We start from the raw sequence: 26903 nt of genomic DNA on the forward strand, positions 1-26903 counted from the left end.
AACCATGCCGGCTGTAAGTAAAAGCACGGTAACAACAGTGCTTTTCAGGTAGCTTCGGGGCCGAATCAACGGATCTTTCATTATGGGAAAACTAGCCTTGTGCCATCAGTCTCTACTTTCTAGGTTGACACGCAGCATACACGCAGGAGCAGAGCTTCCTGGTTCTACGCAGTGTTCTGGTACTGAAACGGGTCCTGAAGCAAGGCCCCTAGGAGTGTTGAAAAGCTTACTACCTTGAAACTAAAGCAGAACAACGATGAAGGCCTCATGGAGCTGCTGCACGCCTCTCGTTTTGCAAGGATAATCAGGGCCTTACTTCGAAGCTTGGGCTCACGTTGACTTTCACTTTAGGTATAGCGCAGAGCAGGGTGAGCTTCCAACAAGGAACTGGAAACCAAGGTTTCTTAGGAGAAAACTCATTTTCTTCTCAGAACCATGCCGGCAGTGAGGAAAACCCCGGCAACAACAATGCTTTTCAGGTAGCTTCGAGGCCGCATGAACGGAGCTTTCATAATGGGAAAAGAAGCCTTATGCCATCAGTCTCCAATTTCTAGGTTGACACGCAGCATACACGCAGGACCAGAGCTTACTGTCTCTACGCAGTGTTCTGGTACCGAAACGGTTGCTTCAGCAAAGTCCCTAGGACCGTTGGAAAGCTTACTACCGTGAAACTAAAGCAGAACAGCGATGAAGGCCTCATGGAGCTGCTGCACGCCTCCCGTTTTGCCAGCATAATCAGGGCCTTACTTCGAGGCTAGTGCTCACATTGACTTTCACGTTTGGTATAGAGCAGAGCAGGGTGAGCTTCCAACTAGGAACTGGAAGCACAAGGTTTCTTTCGAGAAAACTCATTTTCTTCTATGTGCCATGCCGGCTGTAAGTAAAAGCACGGTAACAACAGTGCTTTGCAGGAAGCTTCGGGGCCGCATCAACGGAGCTTTCATAATGGGAAAACTAGCCTTGTGCCATCAGTCTCTACTTTCTAGGTTGACACGCAGCATACACGCAGGAGCAGAGCTTCCTGGTTCTACGCAGTGTTCTGGTACTGAAACGGGTGCTGAAGCAAGGCCCCTAGGAGTGTTGAAAAGCTTACTACCTTGAAACTAAAGCAGAACAACGATGAAGGCCTCATGGAGCTGCTGCACGCCTCTCGTTTTGCAAGGATAATCAGGGCCTTACTTCGAAGCTTGGGCTCACGTTGACTTTCACTTTAGGTATAGCGCAGAGCAGGCTGAGCTTCCAACAAGGAACTGGAAACCCAAGGTTTCTTAGGAGAAAACTCATTTTCTTCTCAGAACCATGCCGGCAGTGAGGAAAACCCCGGCAACAACAATGCTTTTCAGGTAGCTTCGAGGCCGCATGAACGGAGCTTTCATAATGGGAAAAGAAGCCTTATGCCATCAGTCTCCAATTTCTAGGTTGACACGCAGCATACACGCAGGACCAGAGCTTACTGTCTCTACGCAGTGTTCTGGTACCGAAACGGTTGCTTAAGCAAAGTCCCTAGGAGTCTTGGAAAGCTTACTACCGTGAAACTAAAGCAGAACAGCGATGAAGGCCTCATGGAGCTGCTGCACGCCTCCCGTTTTGCCAGCATAATCAGGGCCTTACTTCGAGGCTAGTGCTCACATTGACTTTCACGTTTGGTATAGAGCAGAGCAGGGTGAGCTTCCAACTAGGAACTGGAAGCACAAGGTTTCTTTCGAGAAAACTCATTTTCTTCTATGTGCCATGCCGGCTGTAAGTAAAAGCACGGTAACAACAGTGTTTTGCAGGAAGCTTCGAGGCAGCATGAATCGAGCTTTCAAAACGGAAAAACAAGCCTTGTGCCATTAGTCTCTAATTTCTAGGTTGACACGCAGCATACACGCAGGAGCAGAGCTTCCTGGTTCTACGCAGTGTTCTGGTACTGAAACGGGTGCTGAAGCAAGTCCGCTAGGAGTGTTGAAAAGCTTACTAGCTTGAAACTAAAGCAGAACAACGATGAAGGCCTCATGGAGCTGCTGCACGCCTCTCGTTTTGCAAGGATAATCTGGGCCTTACTTCGAAGCTTGGGCTCACGTTGACTTTCACTTTAGGTATAGCGCAGAGCAGGCTGAGCTTCCAACAAGGAACTGGAAACCCAAGGTTTCTTAGGAGAAAACTCATTTTCTTCCCAGAACCATGCCGGCAGTGAGGAAAACCCCGGCAACAACAATGCTTTTCAGGTAGCTTCGAGGCCGCATGAACGGAGCTTTCATAATGGGAAAAGAAGCCTTATGCCATCAGTCTCCAATTTCTAGGTTGACACGCAGCATACACGCAGGACCAGAGCTTACTGTCTCTACGCAGTGTTCTGGTACCGAAACGGTTGCCTAAGCAAAGTCCCTAGGAACGTTAGAAAGCTTACTACCGTGAAACTAAATCAGAACAGCGATGAAGGCCTCATGGAGCTGCTGCACGCCTCCCGTTTTGCCAGCATAATCAGGGCCTTACTTCGAGGCTAGTGCTCACATTGACTTTCACGTTTGCTATAGAGCAGAGCAGGGTGAGCTTCCAACTAGGAACTGGAAGCACAAGGTTTCTTTCGAGAAAACTCATTTTCTTCTATGTGCCATGCCGGCTGTAAGTAAAAGCACGGTAACAACAGTGCTTTGCAGGAAGCTTCGAGGCAGCATGAATCGAGCTTTCAAAACGGAAAAACAAGCCTTGTGCCATCAGTCTCTACTTTCTAGGTTGACACGCAGCATACACGCAGGAGCAGAGCTTCCTGGTTCTACGCAGTGTTCTGGTACTGAAACGGGTGCTGAAGCAAGTCCGCTAGGAGTGTTGAAAAGCTTACTAGCTTGAAACTAAAGCAGAACAACGATGAAGGCCTCATGGAGCTGCTGCACGCCTCTCGTTTTGCAAGGATAATCAGGGCCTTACTTCGAAGCTTGGGCTCACGTTGACTTTGATTTTAGGTATAGCGCAGAGCAGGGTGAGCTTCCAACATGGAACTGGAAACCCAAGGTTTCTTAGGAGAAAACTCATTTTCTTCTCAGAACCATGCCGGCAGTGAGGAAAACCCCGGCAACAACAATGCTTTTCAGGTAGCTTCGAGGCCGCATGAACGGAGCTTTCATAATGGGAAAAGAAGCCTTATGCCATCAGTCTCTAATTTCTAGGTTGACACGCAGCATACACGCAGGACCAGAGCTTACTGTCTCTACGCAGTGTTCTGGTACCGAAACGGTTGCTTAAGCAAAGTCCCTAGGAACGTTGGAAAGCTTACTACCGTGAAACTAAAGCAGAACAGCGATGAAGGCCTCATGGAGCTGCTGCTCGCCTCCCGTTTTGCCAGCATAATCAGGGCCTTACTTCGAGGCTAGTGCTCACATTGACTTTCACGTTTGGTATAGAGCAGAGCAGGGTGAGCTTCCAACTAGGAACTGGAAGCACAAGGTTTCTTTCGAGAAAACTCATTTTCTTCTATGAACCATGCCGGCTGTAAGTAAAAGCACGGTAACAACAGTGCTTTTCAGGTAGCTTCGGGGCCGAATCAACGGATCTTTCATTATGGGAAAACTAGCCTTGTGCCATCAGTCTCTACTTTCTAGGTTGACACGCAGCATACACGCAGGAGCAGAGCTTCCTGGTTCTACGCAGTGTTCTGGTACTGAAACGGGTCCTGAAGCAAGGCCCCTAGGAGTGTTGAAAAGCTTACTACCTTGAAACTAAAGCAGAACAACGATGAAGGCCTCATGGAGCTGCTGCACGCCTCTCGTTTTGCAAGGATAATCAGGGCCTTACTTCGAAGCTTGGGCTCACGTTGACTTTCACTTTAGGTATAGCGCAGAGCAGGGTGAGCTTCCAACAAGGAACTGGAAACCCAAGGTTTCTTAGGAGAAAACTCATTTTCTTCTCAGAACCATGCCGGCAGTGAGGAAAACCCCGGCAACAACAATGCTTTTCAGGTAGCTTCGAGGCCGCATGAACGGAGCTTTCATAATGGGAAAAGAAGCCTTATGCCATCAGTCTCCAATTTCTAGGTTGACACGCAGCATACACGCAGGACCAGAGCTTACTGTCTCTACGCAGTGTTCTGGTACCGAAACGGTTGCTTCAGCAAAGCCCCTAGGACCGTTGGAAAGCTTACTACCGTGAAACTAAAGCAGAACAGCGATGAAGGCCTCATGGAGCTGCTGCACGCCTCCCGTTTTGCCAGCATAATCAGGGCCTTACTTCGAGGCTAGTGCTCACATTGACTTTCACGTTTGGTATAGAGCAGAGCAGGGTGAGCTTCCAACTAGGAACTGGAAGCACAAGGTTTCTTTCGAGAAAACTCATTTTCTTCTATGTGCCATGCCGGCTGTAAGTAAAAGCACGGTAACAACAGTGCTTTGCAGGAAGCTTCGGGGCCGCATCAACGGAGCTTTCATAATGGGAAAACTAGCCTTGTGCCATCAGTCTCTACTTTCTAGGTTGACACGCAGCATACACGCAGGAGCAGAGCTTCCTGGTTCTACGCAGTGTTCTGGTACTGAAACGGGTGCTGAAGCAAGGCCCCTAGGAGTGTTGAAAAGCTTACTACCTTGAAACTAAAGCAGAACAACGATGAAGGCCTCATGGAGCTGCTGCACGCCTCTCGTTTTGCAAGGATAATCAGGGCCTTACTTCGAAGCTTGGGCTCACGTTGACTTTCACTTTAGGTATAGCGCAGAGCAGGGTGAGCTTCCAACAAGGAACTGGAAACCCAAGGTTTCTTAGGAGAAAACTCATTTTCTTCTCAGAACCATGCCGGCAGTGAGGAAAACCCCGGCAACAACAATGCTTTTCAGGTAGCTTCGAGGCCGCATGAACGGAGCTTTCATAATGGGAAAAGAAGCCTTATGCCATCAGTCTCCAATTTCTAGGTTGACACGCAGCATACACGCAGGACCAGAGCTTACTGTCTCTACGCAGTGTTCTGGTACCGAAACGGTTGCTTAAGCAAAGTCCCTAGGAGTCTTGGAAAGCTTACTACCGTGAAACTAAAGCAGAACAGCGATGAAGGCCTCATGGAGCTGCTGCACGCCTCCCGTTTTGCCAGCATAATCAGGGCCTTACTTCGAGGCTAGTGCTCACATTGACTTTCACGTTTGGTATAGAGCAGAGCAGGGTGAGCTTCCAACTAGGAACTGGAAGCACAAGGTTTCTTTCGAGAAAACTCATTTTCTTCTATGTGCCATGCCGGCTGTAAGTAAAAGCACGGTAACAACAGTGTTTTGCAGGAAGCTTCGAGGCAGCATGAATCGAGCTTTCAAAACGGAAAAACAAGCCTTGTGCCATTAGTCTCTAATTTCTAGGTTGACACGCAGCATACACGCAGGAGCAGAGCTTCCTGGTTCTACGCAGTGTTCTGGTACTGAAACGGGTGCTGAAGCAAGTCCGCTAGGAGTGTTGAAAAGCTTACTACCTTGAAACTAAAGCAGAACAACGATGAAGGCCTCATGGAGCTGCTGCACGCCTCTCGTTTTGCAAGGATAATCAGGGCCTTACTTCGAAGCTTGGGCTCACGTTGACTTTCACTTTAGGTATAGCGCAGAGCAGGGTGAGCTTCCAACAAGGAACTGGAAACCCAAGGTTTCTTAGGAGAAAACTCATTTTCTTCCCAGAACCATGCCGGCAGTGAGGAAAACCCCGGCAACAACAATGCTTTTCAGGTAGCTTCGAGGCCGCATGAACGGAGCTTTCATAATGGGAAAAGAAGCCTTATGCCATCAGTCTCCAATTTCTAGGTTGACACGCAGCATACACGCAGGACCAGAGCTTACTGTCTCTACGCAGTGTTCTGGTACCGAAACGGTTGCCTAAGCAAAGTCCCTAGGAACGTTAGAAAGCTTACTACCGTGAAACTAAATCAGAACAGCGATGAAGGCCTCATGGAGCTGCTGCACGCCTCCCGTTTTGCCAGCATAATCAGGGCCTTACTTCGAGGCTAGTGCTCACATTGACTTTCACGTTTGGTATAGAGCAGAGCAGGGTGAGCTTCCAACTAGGAACTGGAAGCACAAGGTTTCTTTCGAGAAAACTCATTTTCTTCTATGTGCCATGCCGGCTGTAAGTAAAAGCACGGTAACAACAGTGTTTTGCAGGAAGCTTCGAGGCAGCATGAATCGAGCTTTCAAAACGGAAAAACAAGCCTTGTGCCATCAGTCTCTACTTTCTAGGTTGACACGCAGCATACACGCAGGAGCAGAGCTTCCTGGTTCTACGCAGTGTTCTGGTACTGAAACGGGTGCTGAAGCAAGTCCGCTAGGAGTGTTGAAAAGCTTACTAGCTTGAAACTAAAGCAGAACAACGATGAAGGCCTCATGGAGCTGCTGCACGCCTCTCGTTTTGCAAGGATAATCAGGGCCTTACTTCGAAGCTTGGGCTCACGTTGACTTTCACTTTAGGTATAGCGCAGAGCAGGCTGAGCTTCCAACAAGGAACTGGAAACCCAAGGTTTCTTAGGAGAAAACTCATTTTCTTCCCAGAACCATGCCGGCAGTGAGGAAAACCCCGGCAACAACAATGCTTTTCAGGTAGCTTCGAGGCCGCATGAACGGAGCTTTCATAATGGGAAAAGAAGCCTTATGCCATCAGTCTCCAATTTCTAGGTTGACACGCAGCATACACGCAGGACCAGAGCTTACTGTCTCTACGCAGTGTTCTGGTACCGAAACGGTTGCCTAAGCAAAGTCCCTAGGAACGTTAGAAAGCTTACTACCGTGAAACTAAATCAGAACAGCGATGAAGGCCTCATGGAGCTGCTGCACGCCTCCCGTTTTGCCAGCATAATCAGGGCCTTACTTCGAGGCTAGTGCTCACATTGACTTTCACGTTTGCTATAGAGCAGAGCAGGGTGAGCTTCCAACTAGGAACTGGAAGCACAAGGTTTCTTTCGAGAAAACTCATTTTCTTCTATGTGCCATGCCGGCTGTAAGTAAAAGCACGGTAACAACAGTGTTTTGCAGGAAGCTTCGAGGCAGCATGAATCGAGCTTTCAAAACGGAAAAACAAGCCTTGTGCCATCAGTCTCTACTTTCTAGGTTGACACGCAGCATACACGCAGGAGCAGAGCTTCCTGGTTCTACGCAGTGTTCTGGTACTGAAACGGGTGCTGAAGCAAGTCCGCTAGGAGTGTTGAAAAGCTTACTAGCTTGAAACTAAAGCAGAACAACGATGAAGGCCTCATGGAGCTGCTGCACGCCTCTCGTTTTGCAAGGATAATCAGGGCCTTACTTCGAAGCTTGGGCTCACGTTGACTTTGATTTTAGGTATAGCGCAGAGCAGGGTGAGCTTCCAACATGGAACTGGAAACCCAAGGTTTCTTAGGAGAAAACTCATTTTCTTCTCAGAACCATGCCGGCAGTGAGGAAAACCCCGGCAACAACAATGCTTTTCAGGTAGCTTCGAGGCCGCATGAACGGAGCTTTCATAATGGGAAAAGAAGCCTTATGCCATCAGTCTCTAATTTCTAGGTAGACACGCAGCATACACGCAGGACCAGAGCTTACTGTCTCTACGCAGTGTTCTGGTACCGAAACTGTTGCTTAAGCAAAGTCCCTAGGAACGTTGGAAAGCTTACTACCGTGAAACTAAAGCAGAACAGCGATGAAGGCCTCATGGAGCTGCTGCTCGCCTCCCGTTTTGCCAGCATAATCAGGGCCTTACTTCGAGGCTAGTGCTCACATTGACTTTCACGTTTGGTATAGAGCAGAGCAGGGTGAGCTTCCAACTAGGAACTGGAAGCACAAGGTTTCTTTCGAGAAAACTCATTTTCTTCTATGAACCATGCCGGCTGTAAGTAAAAGCACGGTAACAACAGTGCTTTTCAGGGAGCGTCGGGGCCGCATCAACGGATCTTTCATTATGGGAAAACAAGCCTTGTGCCATCAGTCTCTACTTTCTAGGTTGACACGCAGCATACACGCAGGAGCAGAGCTTCCTGGTTCTACGCAGTGTTCTGGTACTGAAACGGGTGCTGAAGCAAGTCCGCTAGGAGTGTTGAAAAGCTTACTACCTTGAAACTAAGGCAGAACAACGATGAAGGCCTCATGGAGCTGCTGCACGCCTCTCGATTTGCAAGGATAATCAGGGCCTTACTTCGAAGCTTGGGCTCACGTTGACTTTCACTTTAGGTATAGCGCAGAGCAGGCTGAGCCTCCAACAAGGAACTGGAAACCCAAGGTTTCTTAGGAGAAAACTCATTTTCTTCTCAGAACCATGCCGGCAGTGAGGAAAACCCCGGCAACAACAATGCTTTTCAGGTAGCTTCGAGGCCGCATGAACGGAGCTTTCATAATGGGAAAAGAAGCCTTATGCCATCAGTCTCCAATTTCTAGGTTGACACGCAGCATACACGCAGGACCAGAGCTTACTGTCTCTACGCAGTGTTCTGGTACCGATACGGTTGCCTAAGCAAAGTCCCTAGGAACGTTGGAAAGCTTACTACCCTGAAACTAAAGCAGAACAGCGATGAAGGCCTCATGGAGCTGCCGCACGCCTCCCGTTTTGCCAGCATAATCAGGGCCTTACTTCGAGGCTAGTGCTCACATTGACTTTCACGTTTGGTATAGAGCAGAGCAGGGTGAGCTTCCAACTAGGAACTGGAAGCACAAGGTTTCTTTCGAGAAAACTCATTTTCTTCTATGTGCCATGCCGGCTGTAAGTAAAAGCACGGTAACAACAGTGCTTTGCAGGGAGCTTCGGGGCCGCATCAACGGAGCTTTCATAATGGGAAAACTAGCCTTGTGCCATCAGTCTCTACTTTCTAGGTTGACACGCAGCATACACGCAGGAGCAGAGCTTCCTGGTTCTACGCAGTGTTCTGGTACTGAAACGGGTGCTGAAGCAAGTCCGCTAGGAGTGTTGAAAAGCTTACTACCTTGAAACTAAAGCAGAACAACGATGAAGGCCTCATGGAGCTGCTGCACGCCTCTCGTTTTGCAAGGATAATCAGGGCCTTACTTCGAAGCTTGGGCTCACGTTGACTTTGATTTTAGGTATAGCGCAGAGCACGGTGAGCTTCCAACATGGAACTGGAAACCCAAGGTTTCTTAGGAGAAAACTCATTTTCTTCTCAGAACCATGCCGGCAGTGAGGAAAACCCCGGCAACAACAATGCTTTTCAGGTAGCTTCGAGGCCGCATGAACGGAGCTTTCATAATGGGAAAAGAAGCCTTATGCCATCAGTCTCTAATTTCTAGGTTGACACGCAGCATACACGCAGGACCAGAGCTTACTGTCTCTACGCAGTGTTCTGGTACCGAAACGGTTGCTTAAGCAAAGTCCCTAGGAACGTTGGAAAGCTTACTACCGTGAAACTAAAGCAGAACAGCGATGAAGGCCTCATGGAGCTGCTGCTCGCCTCCCGTTTTGCCAGCATAATCAGGGCCTTACTTCGAGGCTAGTGCTCACATTGACTTTCACGTTTGGTATAGAGCAGAGCAGGGTGAGCTTCCAACTAGGAACTGGAAGCACAAGGTTTCTTTCGAGAAAACTCATTTTCTTCTATGAACCATGCCGGCTGTAAGTAAAAGCACGGTAACAACAGTGCTTTTCAGGGAGCTTCGGGGCCGCATCAACGGAGCTTTCATTATGGGAAAACTAGCCTTGTGCCATCAGTCTCTAATTTCTAGGTTGACACACAGCATACACGCAGGAGCAGAGCTTCCTGGTTCTACGCAGTGTTCTGGTACTGAAACGGGTGCTGAAGCAAGGCCCCTAGGAGTGTTGAAAAGCTTACTACCTTGAAACTAAAGCAGAACAACGATGAAGGCCTCATGGAGCTGCTGCACGCCTCTCGTTTTACAAGGGTAATCAGGGCCTTACTTCGAAGCTTGGGCTCACGTTGACTTTCACTTTAGGTATAGCGCAGAGCAGGGTGAGCTTCCAACAAGGAACTGGAAACCCAAGGTTTTTAGGAGAAAACTCATTTTCTTCTCAGAACCATGCCGGCAGTGAGGAAAACCCCGGCAACAACAATGCTTTTCAGGTAGCTTCGAGGCCGCATGAACGGAGCTTTCATAATGGGAAAAGAAGCCTTATGCCATCAGTCTCCAATTTCTAGGTTGACACGCAGCATACACGCAGGACCAGAGCTTACTGTCTCTACGCAGTGTTCTGGTACCGAAACGGTTGCTTAAGCAAAGTCCCTAGGAGTCTTGGAAAGCTTACTACCGTGAAACTAAAGCAGAACAGCGATGAAGGCCTCAGGGAGCTGCTGCACGCCTCCCGTTTTGTCAGCATAATCAGGGCCTTACTTCGAGGCTAGTGCTCACATTGACTTTCACGTTTGGTATAGAGCAGAGCAGGGTGAGCTTCCAACTAGGAACTGGAAGCACAAGGTTTCTTTCGAGAAAACTCATTTTCTTCTATGAACCATGCCGGCTGTAAGTAAAAGCACGGTAACAACAGTGCTTTTCAGGGAGCTTCGGGGCCGCATCAACGGATCTTTCATAATGGGAAAACTAGCCTTGTGCCATCAGTCTCTACTTTCTAGGTTGACACGCAGCATACACGCAGGAGCAGAGCTTCCTGGTTCTACGCAGTGTTCTGGTACTGAAACGGGTGCTGAAGGAAGTCCGCTAGGAGTGTTGAAAAGCTTACTACCTTGAAACTAAAGCAGAACAACGATGAAGGCCTCATGGAGCTGCTGCACGCCTCTCGTTTTGCAAGGGTAATCAGGGCCTTACTTCGAAGCTTGGGCTCACGTTGACTTTCACTTTAGGTATAGCGCAGAGCAGGGTGAGCTTCCAACAAGGAACTGGAAACCCAAGGTTTCTTAGGAGAAAACTCATTTTCTTCTCAGAACCATGCCGGCAGTGAGGAAAACCCCGGCAACAACAATGCTTTTCAGGTAGCTTCGAGGCCGCATGAACGGAGCTTTCATAATGGGAAAAGAAGCCTTATGCCATCAGTCTCCAATTTCTAGGTTGACACGCAGCATACACGCAGGACCAGAGCTTACTGTCTCTACGCAGTGTTCTGGTACCGAAACGGTTGCTTAAGCAAAGTCCATAGGAGTCTTGGAAAGCTTACTACCCTGAAACTAAAGCAGAACAGCGATGAAGGCCTCATGGAGCTGCTGCACGCCTCCCGTTTTGCCAGCATAATCAGGGCCTTACTTCGAGGCTAGTGCTCACATTGACTTTCACGTTTGGTATAGAGCAGAGCAGGGTGAGCTTCCAACTAGGAACTGGAAGCACAAGGTTTCTTTCGAGAAAACTCATTTTCTTCTATGTGCCATGCCGGCTGTAAGTAAAAGCACGGTAACAACAGTGCTTTGCAGGAAGCTTCGGGGCCGCATCAACGGAGCTTTCATAATGGGAAAACTAGCCTTGTGCCATCAGTCTCTACTTTCTAGGTTGACACGCAGCATACACGCAGGAGCAGAGCTTCCTGGTTCTACGCAGTGTTCTGGTACTGAAACGGGTGCTGAAGCAAGGCCCCTAGGAGTGTTGAAAAGCTTACTACCTTGAAACTAAAGCAGAACAACGATGAAGGCCTCATGGAGCTGCTGCACGCCTCTCGTTTTGCAAGGATAATCAGGGCCTTACTTCGAAGCTTGGGCTCACGTTGACTTTCACTTTAGGTATAGCGCAGAGCAGGGTGAGCTTCCAACAAGGAACTGGACACCCAAGGTTTTTAGGAGAAAACTCATTTTCTTCTCAGAACCATGCCGGCAGTGAGGAAAACCCCGGCAACAACAATGCTTTTCAGGTAGCTTCGAGGCCGCATGAAAGGAGCTTTCATAATGGGAAAAGAAGCCTTATGCCATCAGTCTCCAATTTCTAGGTTGACACGCAGCATACACGCAGGACCAGAGCTTACTGTCTCTACGCAGTGTTCTGGTACTGAAACGGTTGCTTAAGCAAAGTCCATAGGAGTCTTGGAAAGCTTACTACCGTGAAACTAAAGCAGAACAACGATGAAGGCCTCATGGAGCTGCTGCTCGCCTCCCGTTTTGCCAGCATAATCAGGGCCTTACTTCGAGGCTAGTGCTCACATTGACTTTCACGTTTGGTATAGAGCAGAGCAGGGTGAGCTTCCAACTAGGAACTGGAAGCACAAGGTTTCTTTCGAGAAAACTCATTTTCTTCTATGTGCCATGCCGGCTGTAAGTAAAAGCACGGTAACAACAGTGCTTTGCAGGGAGCTTCGGGGCCGCATCAACGGAGCTTTCATAATGGGAAAACTAGCCTTGTGCCATCAGTCTCTACTTTCTAGGTTGACACGCAGCTTACACGCAGGAGCAGAGCTTCCTGGTTCTACGCAGTGTTCTGGTACTGAAACGGGTGCTGAAGCAAGGCCCCTAGGAGTGTTGAAAAGCTTACTACCTTGAAACTAAAGCAGAACAACGATGAAGGCCTCATGGAGCTGCTGCACGCCTCTCGTTTTGCAAGGATAATCAGGGCCTTACTTCGAAGCTTGGGCTCACGTTGACTTTGATTTTAGGTATAGCGCAGAGCAGGGTGAGCTTCCAACATGGAACTGGAAACCCAAGGTTTCTTAGGAGAAAACTCATTTTCTTCTCAGAACCATGCCGGCAGTGAGGAAAACCCCGGCAACAACAATGCTTTTCAGGTAGCTTCGAGGCCGCATGAACGGAGCTTTCATAATGGGAAAAGAAGCCTTATGCCATCAGTCTCTAATTTCTAGGTTGACACGCAGCATACACGCAGGACCAGAGCTTACTGTCTCTACGCAGTGTTCTGGTACCGAAACGGTTGCTTAAGCAAAGTCCCTAGGAACGTTGGAAAGCTTACTACCGTGAAACTAAAGCAGAACAGCGATGAAGGCCTCATGGAGCTGCTGCTCGCCTCCCGTTTTGCCAGCATAATCAGGGCCTTACTTCGAGGCTAGTGCTCACATTGACTTTCACGTTTGGTATAGAGCAGAGCAGGGTGAGCTTCCAACTAGGAACTGGAAGCACAAGGTTTCTTTCGAGAAAACTCATTTTCTTCTATGAACCATGCCGGCTGTAAGTAAAAGCACGGTAACAACAGTGCTTTTCAGGGAGCTTCGGGGCCGCATCAACGGAGCTTTCATTATGGGAAAACTAGCCTTGTGCCATCAGTCTCTAATTTCTAGGTTGACACACAGCATACACGCAGGAGCAGAGCTTCCTGGTTCTACGCAGTGTTCTGGTACTGAAACGGGTGCTGAAGCAAGGCCCCTAGGAGTGTTGAAAAGCTTACTACCTTGAAACTAAAGCAGAACAACGATGAAGGCCTCATGGAGCTGCTGCACGCCTCTCGTTTTACAAGGGTAATCAGGGCCTTACTTCGAAGCTTGGGCTCACGTTGACTTTCACTTTAGGTATAGCGCAGAGCAGGGTGAGCTTCCAACAAGGAACTGGAAACCCAAGGTTTTTAGGAGAAAACTCATTTTCTTCTCAGAACCATGCCGGCAGTGAGGAAAACCCCGGCAACAACAATGCTTTTCAGGTAGCTTCGAGGCCGCATGAACGGAGCTTTCATAATGGGAAAAGAAGCCTTATGCCATCAGTCTCCAATTTCTAGGTTGACACGCAGCATACACGCAGGACCAGAGCTTACTGTCTCTACGCAGTGTTCTGGTACCGAAACGGTTGCTTAAGCAAAGTCCCTAGGAGTCTTGGAAAGCTTACTACCGTGAAACTAAAGCAGAACAGCGATGAAGGCCTCAGGGAGCTGCTGCACGCCTCCCGTTTTGCCAGCATAATCAGGGCCTTACTTCGAGGCTAGTGCTCACATTGACTTTCACGTTTGGTATAGAGCAGAGCAGGGTGAGCTTCCAACTAGGAACTGGAAGCACAAGGTTTCTTTCGAGAAAACTCATTTTCTTCTATGAACCATGCCGGCTGTAAGTAAAAGCACGGTAACAACAGTGCTTTTCAGGGAGCTTCGGGGCCGCATCAACGGATCTTTCATTATGGGAAAACTAGCCTTGTGCCATCAGTCTCTACTTTCTAGGTTGACACGCAGCATACACGCAGGAGCAGAGCTTCCTGGTTCTACGCAGTGTTCTGGTACTGAAACGGGTGCTGAAGCAAGTCCGCTAGGAGTGTTGAAAAGCTTACTACCTTGAAACTAAAGCAGAACAACGATGAAGGCCTCATGGAGCTGCTGCACGCCTCTCGTTTTGCAAGGATAATCAGGGCCTTACTTCGAAGCTTGGGCTCACGTTGACTTTCACTTTAGGTATAGCGCAGAGCAGGGTGAGCTTCCAACAAGGAACTGGAAACCCAAGGTTTCTTAGGAGAAAACTCATTTTCTTCTCAGAACCATGCCGGCAGTGAGGAAAACCCCGGCAACAACAATGCTTTTCAGGTAGCTTCGAGGCCGCATGAACGGAGCTTTCATAATGGGAAAAGAAGCCTTATGCCATCAGTCTCCAATTTCTAGGTTGACACGCAGCATACACGCAGGACCAGAGCTTACTGTCTCTACGCAGTGTTCTGGTACCGAAACGGTTGCTTAAGCAAAGTCCATAGGAGTCTTGGAAAGCTTACTACCATGAAACTAAAGCAGAACAGCGATGAAGGCCTCATGGAGCTGCTGCACGCCTCCCGTTTTGCCAGCATAATCAGGGCCTTACTTCGAGGCTAGTGCTCACATTGACTTTCACGTTTGGTATAGAGCAGAGCAGGGTGAGCTTCCAACTAGGAACTGGAAGCACAAGGTTTCTTTCGAGAAAACTCATTTTCTTCTATGTGCCATGCCGGCTGTAAGTAAAAGCACGGTAACAACAGTGCTTTTCAGGTAGCTTCGGGGCCGCATCAACGGATCTTTCATTATGGGAAAACTAGCCTTGTGCCATCAGTCTCTACTTTCTAGGTTGACACGCAGCATACACGCAGGAGCAGAGCTTCCTGGTTCTACGCAGTGTTCTGGTACTGAAACGGGTGCTGAAGCAAGGCCCCTAGGAGTGTTGAAAAGCTTACTACCTTGAAACTAAAGCAGAACAACGATGAAGGCCTCATGGAGCTGCTGCACGCCTCTCGTTTTGCAAGGATAATCAGGGCCTTACTTCGAAGCTTGGGCTCACGTTGACTTTCACTTTAGGTATAGCGCAGAGCAGGGTGAGCTTCCAACAAGGAACTGGAAACCCAAGGTTTTTAGGAGAAAACTCATTTTCTTCTCAGAACCATGCCGGCAGTGAGGAAAACCCCGGCAACAACAATGCTTTTCAGGTAGCTTCGAGGCCGCATGAAAGGAGCTTTCATAATGGGTAAAGAAGCCTTATGCCATCAGTCTCCAATTTCTAGGTTGACACGCAGCATACACGCAGGACCAGAGCTTACTGTCTCTACGCAGTGTTCTGGTACCGAAACGGTTGCCTAAGCAAAGTCCCTAGGAGTCTTGGAAAGCTTACTACCGTGAAACTAAAGCAGAACAGCGATGAAGGCCTCATGGAGCTGCTGCACGCCTCCTGTTTTGCCAGCATAATCAGGGCCTTACTTCGAGGCTAGTGCTCACATTGACTTTCACGTTTGGTATAGAGCAGAGCAGGGTGAGCTTCCAACTAGGAACTGGAAGCACAAGGTTTCTTTCGAGAAAACTCGTTTTCTTCTATGAACCATGCCGGCTGTAAGTAAAAGCACGGTAACAACAGTGCTTTTCAGGGAGCTTCGGTGCCGCATCAACGGAGCTTTCATAATGGGAAAACTAGCCTTCTGCCATCAGTCTCTAATTCTAGTTGACACACAGCATACACGCAGGAGCAGAGCTTCCTGGTTCTACGCAGTGTTCTGGTACTGAAACGGGTGCTGAAGCAAGTCCTCTAGGAGTGTTGAAAAGCTTACTACCTTGAAACTAAAGCAGAAAAACGATGAAGGCCTCATGGAGCTGCTGCACGCCTCTCGTTTTGCAAGGATAATCAGGGCCTTATTTCGAAGCTTGGGCTCACGTTGACTTTCACTTTAGGTATAGCGCAGAGCAGGGTGAGCTTCCAACAAGGAACTGGAAACCCAAGGTTTCTTAGGAGAAAACTCATTTTCTTCTCAGAACCATGCCGGCAGTGAGGAAAACCCCGGCAACAACAATGCTTTTCAGGTAGCTTCGAGGCCGCATGAACGGAGCTTTCATAATGGGAAAAGAAGCCTTATGCCATCAGTCTCCAATTTCTAGGTTGACACGCAGCATACACGCAGGACCAGAGCTTACTGTCTCTACGCAGTGTTCTGGTACCGAAACGGTTGCTTAAGCAAAGTCCATAGGAGTCTTGGAAAGCTTACTACCGTGAAACTAAAGCAGAACAGCGATGAAGGCCTCATGGAGCTGCTGCACGCCTCCCGTTTTGCCAGCATAATCAGGGCCTTACTTCGAGGCTAGTGCTCACATTGACTTTCACGTTTGGTATAGAGCAGAGCAGGGTGAGCTTCCAACTAGGAACTGGAAGCACAAGGTTTCTTTCGAGAAAACTCATTTTCTTCTATGTGCCATGCCGGCTGTAAGTAAAAGCACGGTAACAACAGTGCTTTGCAGGAAGCTTCGGGGCCGCATCAACGGAGCTTTCATAATGGGAAAACTAGCCTTGTGCCATCAGTCTCTACTTTCTAGGTTGACACGCAGCATACACGCAGGAGCAGAGCTTCCTGGTTCTACGCAGTGTTCTGGTACTGAAACGGGTGCTGAAGCAAGGCCCCTAGGAGTGTTGAAAAGCTTACTACCTTGAAACTAAAGCAGAACAACGATGAAGGCCTCATGGAGCTGCTGCACGCCTCTCGTTTTGCAAGGATAATCAGGGCCTTACTTCGAAGCTTGGGCTCACGTTGACTTTCACTTTAGGTATAGCGCAGAGCAGGGTGAGCTTCCAACAAGGAACTGGACACCCAAGGTTTTTAGGAGAAAACTCATTTTCTTCTCAGAACCATGCCGGCAGTGAGGAAAACCCCGGCAACAACAATGCTTTTCAGGTAGCTTCGAGGCCGCATGAAAGGAGCTTTCATAATGGGAAAAGAAGCCTTATGCCATCAGTCTCCAATTTCTAGGTTGACACGCAGCATACACGCAGGACCAGAGCTTACTGTCTCTACGCAGTGTTCTGGTACTGAAACGGTTGCTTAAGCAAAGTCCATAGGAGTCTTGGAAAGCTTACTACCGTGAAACTAAAGCAGAACAACGATGAAGGCCTCATGGAGCTGCTGCTCGCCTCCCGTTTTGCCAGCATAATCAGGGCCTTACTTCGAGGCTAGTGCTCACATTGACTTTCACGTTTGGTATAGAGCAGAGCAGGGTGAGCTTCCAACTAGGAACTGGAAGCACAAGGTTTCTTTCGAGAAAACTCATTTTCTTCTATGTGCCATGCCGGCTGTAAGTAAAAGCACGGTAACAACAGTGCTTTGCAGGAAGCTTCGGGGCCGCATCAACGGAGCTTTCATAATGGGAAAACTAGCCTTGTGCCATCAGTCTCTACTTTCTAGGTTGACACGCAGCATACACGCAGGAGCAGAGCTTCCTGGTTCTACGCAGTGTTCTGGTACTGAAACGGGTGCTGAAGCAAGGCCCCTAGGAGTGTTGAAAAGCTTACTACCTTGAAACTAAAGCAGAACAACGATGAAGGCCTCATGGAGCTGCTGCACGCCTCTCGTTTTGCAAGGATAATCAGGGCCTTACTTCGAAGCTTGGGCTCACGTTGACTTTCACTTTAGGTATAGCGCAGAGCAGGGTGAGCTTCCAACAAGGAACTGGACACCCAAGGTTTTTAGGAGAAAACTCATTTTCTTCTCAGAACCATGCCGGCAGTGAGGAAAACCCCGGCAACAACAATGCTTTTCAGGTAGCTTCGAGGCCGCATGAACGGAGCTTTCATAATGGGAAAAGAAGCCTTATGCCATCAGTCTCCAATTTCTAGGTTGACACGCAGCATACACGCAGGACCAGAGCTTACTGTCTCTACGCAGTGTTCTGGTACCGAAACGGTTGCTTAAGCAAAGTCCCTAGGAGTCTTGGAAAGCTTACTACCGTGAAACTAAAGCAGAACAGCGATGAAGGCCTCATGGAGCTGCTGCACGCCTCCCGTTTTGCCAGCATAATCAGGGCCTTACTTCGAGGCTAGTGCTCACATTGACTTTCACGTTTGGTATAGAGCAGAGCAGGGTGAGCTTCCAACTAGGAACTGGAAGCACAAGGTTTCTTTCGAGAAAACTCATTTTCTTCTATGAACCATGCCGGCTGTAAGTAAAAGCACGGTAACAACAGTGCTTTTCAGGGAGCTTCGGGGCCGCATCAACGGATCTTTCATTATGGGAAAACTAGCCTTGTGCCATCAGTCTCTACTTTGTAGGTTGACACGCAGCATACACGCAGGAGCAGAGCTTCCTGGTTCTACGCAGTGTTCTGGTACTGAAACGGGTGCTGAAGGAAGTCCGCTAGGAGTGTTGAAAAGCTTACTACCTTGAAACTAAAGCAGAACAACGATGAAGGCCTCATGGAGCTGCTGCACGCCTCTCGTTTTGCAAGGATAATCAGGGCCTTACTTCGAAGCTTGGGCTCACGTTGACTTTCACTTTAGGTATAGCGCAGAGCAGGGTGAGCTTCCAACAAGGAACTGGAAACCCAAGGTTTCTTAGGAGAAAACTCATTTTCTTCTCAGAACCATGCCGGCAGTGAGGAAAACCCCGGCAACAACAATGCTTTTCAGGTAGCTTCGAGGCCGCATGAACGGAGCTTTCATAATGGGAAAAGAAGCCTTATGCCATCAGTCTCCAATTTCTAGGTTGACACGCAGCATACACGCAGGACCAGAGCTTACTGTCTCTACGCAGTGTTCTGGTACCGAAACGGTTGCTTAAGCAAAGTCCATAGGAGTCTTGGAAAGCTTACTACCATGAAACTAAAGCAGAACAGCGATGAAGGCCTCATGGAGCTGCTGCACGCCTCCCGTTTTGCCAGCATAATCAGGGCCTTACTTCGAGGCTAGTGCTCACATTGACTTTCACGTTTGGTATAGAGCAGAGCAGGGTGAGCTTCCAACTAGGAACTGGAAGCACAAGGTTTCTTTCGAGAAAACTCATTTTCTTCTATGTGCCATGCCGGCTGTAAGTAAAAGCACGGTAACAACAGTGCTTTGCAGGAAGCTTCGGGGCCGCATCAACGGAGCTTTCATAATGGGAAAACTAGCCTTGTGCCATCAGTCTCTACTTTCTAGGTTGACACGCAGCATACACGCAGGAGCAGAGCTTCCTGGTTCTACGCAGTGTTCTGGTACTGAAACGGGTGCTGAAGCAAGGCCCCTAGGAGTGTTGAAAAGCTTACTACCTTGAAACTAAAGCAGAACAACGATGAAGGCCTCATGGAGCTGCTGCACGCCTCTCGTTTTGCAAGGATAATCAGGGCCTTACTTCGAAGCTTGGGCTCACGTTGACTTTCACTTTAGGTATAGCGCAGAGCAGGGTGAGCTTCCAACAAGGAACTGGACACCCAAGGTTTTTAGGAGAAAACTCATTTTCTTCTCAGAACCATGCCGGCAGTGAGGAAAACCCCGGCAACAACAATGCTTTTCAGGTAGCTTCGAGGCCGCATGAAAGGAGCTTTCATAATGGGAAAAGAAGCCTTATGCCATCAGTCTCCAATTTCTAGGTTGACACGCAGCATACACGCAGGACCAGAGCTTACTGTCTCTACGCAGTGTTCTGGTACTGAAACGGTTGCTTAAGCAAAGTCCATAGGAGTCTTGGAAAGCTTACTACCGTGAAACTAAAGCAGAACAACGATGAAGGCCTCATGGAGCTGCTGCTCGCCTCCCGTTTTGCCAGCATAATCAGGGCCTTACTTCGAGGCTAGTGCTCACATTGACTTTCACGTTTGGTATAGAGCAGAGCAGGGTGAGCTTCCAACTAGGAACTGGAAGCACAAGGTTTCTTTCGAGAAAACTCATTTTCTTCTATGTGCCATGCCGGCTGTAAGTAAAAGCACGGTAACAACAGTGCTTTGCAGGGAGCTTCGGGGCCGCATCAACGGAGCTTTCATAATGGGAAAACTAGCCTTGTGCCATCAGTCTCTACTTTCTAGGTTGACACGCAGCTTACACGCAGGAGCAGAGCTTCCTGGTTCTACGCAGTGTTCTGGTACTGAAACGGGTGCTGAAGCAAGGCCCCTAGGAGTGTTGAAAAGCTTACTACCTTGAAACTAAAGCAGAACAACGATGAAGGCCTCATGGAGCTGCTGCACGCCTCTCGTTTTGCAAGGATAATCAGGGCCTTACTTCGAAGCTTGGGCTCACGTTGACTTTGATTTTAGGTATAGCGCAGAGCAGGGTGAGCTTCCAACATGGAACTGGAAACCCAAGGTTTCTTAGGAGAAAACTCATTTTCTTCTCAGAACCATGCCGGCAGTGAGGAAAACCCCGGCAACAACAATGCTTTTCAGGTAGCTTCGAGGCCGCATGAACGGAGCTTTCATAATGGGAAAAGAAGCCTTATGCCATCAGTCTCTAATTTCTAGGTTGACACGCAGCATACACGCAGGACCAGAGCTTACTGTCTCTACGCAGTGTTCTGGTACCGAAACGGTTGCTTAAGCAAAGTCCCTAGGAACGTTGGAAAGCTTACTACCGTGAAACTAAAGCAGAACAGCGATGAAGGCCTCATGGAGCTGCTGCTCGCCTCCCGTTTTGCCAGCATAATCAGGGCCTTACTTCGAGGCTAGTGCTCACATTGACTTTCACGTTTGGTATAGAGCAGAGCAGGGTGAGCTTCCAACTAGGAACTGGAAGCACAAGGTTTCTTTCGAGAAAACTCATTTTCTTCTATGAACCATGCCGGCTGTAAGTAAAAGCACGGTAACAACAGTGCTTTTCAGGGAGCTTCGGGGCCGCATCAACGGAGCTTTCATTATGGGAAAACTAGCCTTGTGCCATCAGTCTCTAATTTCTAGGTTGACACACAGCATACACGCAGGAGCAGAGCTTCCTGGTTCTACGCAGTGTTCTGGTACTGAAACGGGTGCTGAAGCAAGGCCCCTAGGAGTGTTGAAAAGCTTACTACCTTGAAACTAAAGCAGAACAACGATGAAGGCCTCATGGAGCTGCTGCACGCCTCTCGTTTTACAAGGGTAATCAGGGCCTTACTTCGAAGCTTGGGCTCACGTTGACTTTCACTTTAGGTATAGCGCAGAGCAGGGTGAGCTTCCAACAAGGAACTGGAAACCCAAGGTTTTTAGGAGAAAACTCATTTTCTTCTCAGAACCATGCCGGCAGTGAGGAAAACCCCGGCAACAACAATGCTTTTCAGGTAGCTTCGAGGCCGCATGAACGGAGCTTTCATAATGGGAAAAGAAGCCTTATGCCATCAGTCTCCAATTTCTAGGTTGACACGCAGCATACACGCAGGACCAGAGCTTACTGTCTCTACGCAGTGTTCTGGTACCGAAACGGTTGCTTAAGCAAAGTCCCTAGGAGTCTTGGAAAGCTTACTACCGTGAAACTAAAGCAGAACAGCGATGAAGGCCTCAGGGAGCTGCTGCACGCCTCCCGTTTTGCCAGCATAATCAGGGCCTTACTTCGAGGCTAGTGCTCACATTGACTTTCACGTTTGGTATAGAGCAGAGCAGGGTGAGCTTCCAACTAGGAACTGGAAGCACAAGGTTTCTTTCGAGAAAACTCATTTTCTTCTATGAACCATGCCGGCTGTAAGTAAAAGCACGGTAACAACAGTGCTTTTCAGGGAGCTTCGGGGCCGCATCAACGGATCTTTCATTATGGGAAAACTAGCCTTGTGCCATCAGTCTCTACTTTCTAGGTTGACACGCAGCATACACGCAGGAGCAGAGCTTCCTGGTTCTACGCAGTGTTCTGGTACTGAAACGGGTGCTGAAGCAAGTCCGCTAGGAGTGTTGAAAAGCTTACTACCTTGAAACTAAAGCAGAACAACGATGAAGGCCTCATGGAGCTGCTGCACGCCTCTCGTTTTGCAAGGATAATCAGGGCCTTACTTCGAAGCTTGGGCTCACGTTGACTTTCACTTTAGGTATAGCGCAGAGCAGGGTGAGCTTCCAACAAGGAACTGGAAACCCAAGGTTTCTTAGGAGAAAACTCATTTTCTTCTCAGAACCATGCCGGCAGTGAGGAAAACCCCGGCAACAACAATGCTTTTCAGGTAGCTTCGAGGCCGCATGAACGGAGCTTTCATAATGGGAAAAGAAGCCTTATGCCATCAGTCTCCAATTTCTAGGTTGACACGCAGCATACACGCAGGACCAGAGCTTACTGTCTCTACGCAGTGTTCTGGTACCGAAACGGTTGCTTAAGCAAAGTCCATAGGAGTCTTGGAAAGCTTACTACCATGAAACTAAAGCAGAACAGCGATGAAGGCCTCATGGAGCTGCTGCACGCCTCCCGTTTTGCCAGCATAATCAGGGCCTTACTTCGAGGCTAGTGCTCACATTGACTTTCACGTTTGGTATAGAGCAGAGCAGGGTGAGCTTCCAACTAGGAACTGGAAGCACAAGGTTTCTTTCGAGAAAACTCATTTTCTTCTATGTGCCATGCCGGCTGTAAGTAAAAGCACGGTAACAACAGTGCTTTTCAGGTAGCTTCGGGGCCGCATCAACGGATCTTTCATTATGGGAAAACTAGCCTTGTGCCATCAGTCTCTACTTTCTAGGTTGACACGCAGCATACACGCAGGAGCAGAGCTTCCTGGTTCTACGCAGTGTTCTGGTACTGAAACGGGTGCTGAAGCAAGGCCCCTAGGAGTGTTGAAAAGCTTACTACCTTGAAACTAAAGCAGAACAACGATGAAGGCCTCATGGAGCTGCTGCACGCCTCTCGTTTTGCAAGGATAATCAGGGCCTTACTTCGAAGCTTGGGCTCACGTTGACTTTCACTTTAGGTATAGCGCAGAGCAGGGTGAGCTTCCAACAAGGAACTGGAAACCCAAGGTTTTTAGGAGAAAACTCATTTTCTTCTCAGAACCATGCCGGCAGTGAGGAAAACCCCGGCAACAACAATGCTTTTCAGGTAGCTTCGAGGCCGCATGAAAGGAGCTTTCATAATGGGTAAAGAAGCCTTATGCCATCAGTCTCCAATTTCTAGGTTGACACGCAGCATACACGCAGGACCAGAGCTTACTGTCTCTACGCAGTGTTCTGGTACCGAAACGGTTGCCTAAGCAAAGTCCCTAGGAGTCTTGGAAAGCTTACTACCGTGAAACTAAAGCAGAACAGCGATGAAGGCCTCATGGAGCTGCTGCACGCCTCCTGTTTTGCCAGCATAATCAGGGCCTTACTTCGAGGCTAGTGCTCACATTGACTTTCACGTTTGGTATAGAGCAGAGCAGGGTGAGCTTCCAACTAGGAACTGGAAGCACAAGGTTTCTTTCGAGAAAACTCGTTTTCTTCTATGAACCATGCCGGCTGTAAGTAAAAGCACGGTAACAACAGTGCTTTTCAGGGAGCTTCGGTGCCGCATCAACGGAGCTTTCATAATGGGAAAACTAGCCTTCTGCCATCAGTCTCTAATTCTAGTTGACACACAGCATACACGCAGGAGCAGAGCTTCCTGGTTCTACGCAGTGTTCTGGTACTGAAACGGGTGCTGAAGCAAGTCCTCTAGGAGTGTTGAAAAGCTTACTACCTTGAAACTAAAGCAGAAAAACGATGAAGGCCTCATGGAGCTGCTGCACGCCTCTCGTTTTGCAAGGATAATCAGGGCCTTATTTCGAAGCTTGGGCTCACGTTGACTTTCACTTTAGGTATAGCGCAGAGCAGGGTGAGCTTCCAACAAGGAACTGGAAACCCAAGGTTTCTTAGGAGAAAACTCATTTTCTTCTCAGAACCATGCCGGCAGTGAGGAAAACCCCGGCAACAACAATGCTTTTCAGGTAGCTTCGAGGCCGCATGAACGGAGCTTTCATAATGGGAAAAGAAGCCTTATGCCATCAGTCTCCAATTTCTAGGTTGACACGCAGCATACACGCAGGACCAGAGCTTACTGTCTCTACGCAGTGTTCTGGTACCGAAACGGTTGCTTAAGCAAAGTCCATAGGAGTCTTGGAAAGCTTACTACCGTGAAACTAAAGCAGAACAGCGATGAAGGCCTCATGGAGCTGCTGCACGCCTCCCGTTTTGCCAGCATAATCAGGGCCTTACTTCGAGGCTAGTGCTCACATTGACTTTCACGTTTGGTATAGAGCAGAGCAGGGTGAGCTTCCAACTAGGAACTGGAAGCACAAGGTTTCTTTCGAGAAAACTCATTTTCTTCTATGTGCCATGCCGGCTGTAAGTAAAAGCACGGTAACAACAGTGCTTTGCAGGAAGCTTCGGGGCCGCATCAACGGAGCTTTCATAATGGGAAAACTAGCCTTGTGCCATCAGTCTCTACTTTCTAGGTTGACACGCAGCATACACGCAGGAGCAGAGCTTCCTGGTTCTACGCAGTGTTCTGGTACTGAAACGGGTGCTGAAGCAAGGCCCCTAGGAGTGTTGAAAAGCTTACTACCTTGAAACTAAAGCAGAACAACGATGAAGGCCTCATGGAGCTGCTGCACGCCTCTCGTTTTGCAAGGATAATCAGGGCCTTACTTCGAAGCTTGGGCTCACGTTGACTTTCACTTTAGGTATAGCGCAGAGCAGGGTGAGCTTCCAACAAGGAACTGGACACCCAAGGTTTTTAGGAGAAAACTCATTTTCTTCTCAGAACCATGCCGGCAGTGAGGAAAACCCCGGCAACAACAATGCTTTTCAGGTAGCTTCGAGGCCGCATGAAAGGAGCTTTCATAATGGGAAAAGAAGCCTTATGCCATCAGTCTCCAATTTCTAGGTTGACACGCAGCATACACGCAGGACCAGAGCTTACTGTCTCTACGCAGTGTTCTGGTACTGAAACGGTTGCTTAAGCAAAGTCCATAGGAGTCTTGGAAAGCTTACTACCGTGAAACTAAAGCAGAACAACGATGAAGGCCTCATGGAGCTGCTGCTCGCCTCCCGTTTTGCCAGCATAATCAGGGCCTTACTTCGAGGCTAGTGCTCACATTGACTTTCACGTTTGGTATAGAGCAGAGCAGGGTGAGCTTCCAACTAGGAACTGGAAGCACAAGGTTTCTTTCGAGAAAACTCATTTTCTTCTATGAACCATGCCGGCTGTAAGTAAAAGCACGGTAACAACAGTGCTTTTCAGGGAGCTTCGGGGCCGCATCAACGGAGCTTTCATTATGGGAAAACTAGCCTTGTGCCATCAGTCTCTAATTTCTAGGTTGACACACAGCATACACGCAGGAGCAGAGCTTCCTGGTTCTACGCAGTGTTCTGGTACTGAAACGGGTGCTGAAGCAAGGCCCCTAGGAGTGTTGAAAAGCTTACTACCTTGAAACTAAAGCAGAACAACGATGAAGGCCTCATGGAGCTGCTGCACGCCTCTCGTTTTACAAGGGTAATCAGGGCCTTACTTCGAAGCTTGGGCTCACGTTGACTTTCACTTTAGGTATAGCGCAGAGCAGGGTGAGCTTCCAACAAGGAACTGGAAACCCAAGGTTTCTTAGGAGAAAACTCATTTTCTTCTCAGAACCATGCCGGCAGTGAGGAAAACCCCGGCAACAACAATGCTTTTCAGGTAGCTTCGAGGCCGCATGAACGGAGCTTTCATAATGGGAAAAGAAGCCTTATGCCATCAGTCTCCAATTTCTAGGTTGACACGCAGCATACACGCAGGACCAGAGCTTACTGTCTCTACGCAGTGTTCTGGTACCGAAACGGTTGCTTAAGCAAAGTCCATAGGAGTCTTGGAAAGCTTACTACCGTGAAACTAAAGCAGAACAGCGATGAAGGCCTCATGGAGCTGCTGCACGCCTCCCGTTTTGCCAGCATAATCAGGGCCTTACTTCGAGGCTAGTGCTCACATTGACTTTCACGTTTGGTATAGAGCAGAGCAGGGTGAGCTTCCAACTAGGAACTGGAAGCACAAGGTTTCTTTCGAGAAAACTCATTTTCTTCTATGTGCCATGCCGGCTGTAAGTAAAAGCACGGTAACAACAGTGCTTTGCAGGAAGCTTCGGGGCCGCATCAACGGAGCTTTCATAATGGGAAAACTAGCCTTGTGCCATCAGTCTCTACTTTCTAGGTTGACACGCAGCATACACGCAGGAGCAGAGCTTCCTGGTTCTACGCAGTGTTCTGGTACTGAAACGGGTGCTGAAGCAAGGCCCCTAGGAGTGTTGAAAAGCTTACTACCTTGAAACTAAAGCAGAACAACGATGAAGGCCTCATGGAGCTGCTGCACGCCTCTCGTTTTGCAAGGATAATCAGGGCCTTACTTCGAAGCTTGGGCTCACGTTGACTTTCACTTTAGGTATAGCGCAGAGCAGGGTGAGCTTCCAACAAGGAACTGGACACCCAAGGTTTTTAGGAGAAAACTCATTTTCTTCTCAGAACCATGCCGGCAGTGAGGAAAACCCCGGCAACAACAATGCTTTTCAGGTAGCTTCGAGGCCGCATGAACGGAGCTTTCATAATGGGAAAAGAAGCCTTATGCCATCAGTCTCCAATTTCTAGGTTGACACGCAGCATACACGCAGGACCAGAGCTTACTGTCTCTACGCAGTGTTCTGGTACCGAAACGGTTGCTTAAGCAAAGTCCCTAGGAGTCTTGGAAAGCTTACTACCGTGAAACTAAAGCAGAACAGCGATGAAGGCCTCATGGAGCTGCTGCACGCCTCCCGTTTTGCCAGCATAATCAGGGCCTTACTTCGAGGCTAGTGCTCACATTGACTTTCACGTTTGGTATAGAGCAGAGCAGGGTGAGCTTCCAACTAGGAACTGGAAGCACAAGGTTTCTTTCGAGAAAACTCATTTTCTTCTATGAACCATGCCGGCTGTAAGTAAAAGCACGGTAACAACAGTGCTTTTCAGGGAGCTTCGGGGCCGCATCAACGGATCTTTCATTATGGGAAAACTAGCCTTGTGCCATCAGTCTCTACTTTGTAGGTTGACACGCAG

This window comes from Eubalaena glacialis, chromosome 16 (assembly GCF_028564815.1).
Source record: "Eubalaena glacialis isolate mEubGla1 chromosome 16, mEubGla1.1.hap2.+ XY, whole genome shotgun sequence".
NCBI classification, from domain to species: Eukaryota; Metazoa; Chordata; class Mammalia; order Artiodactyla; family Balaenidae; genus Eubalaena; species Eubalaena glacialis.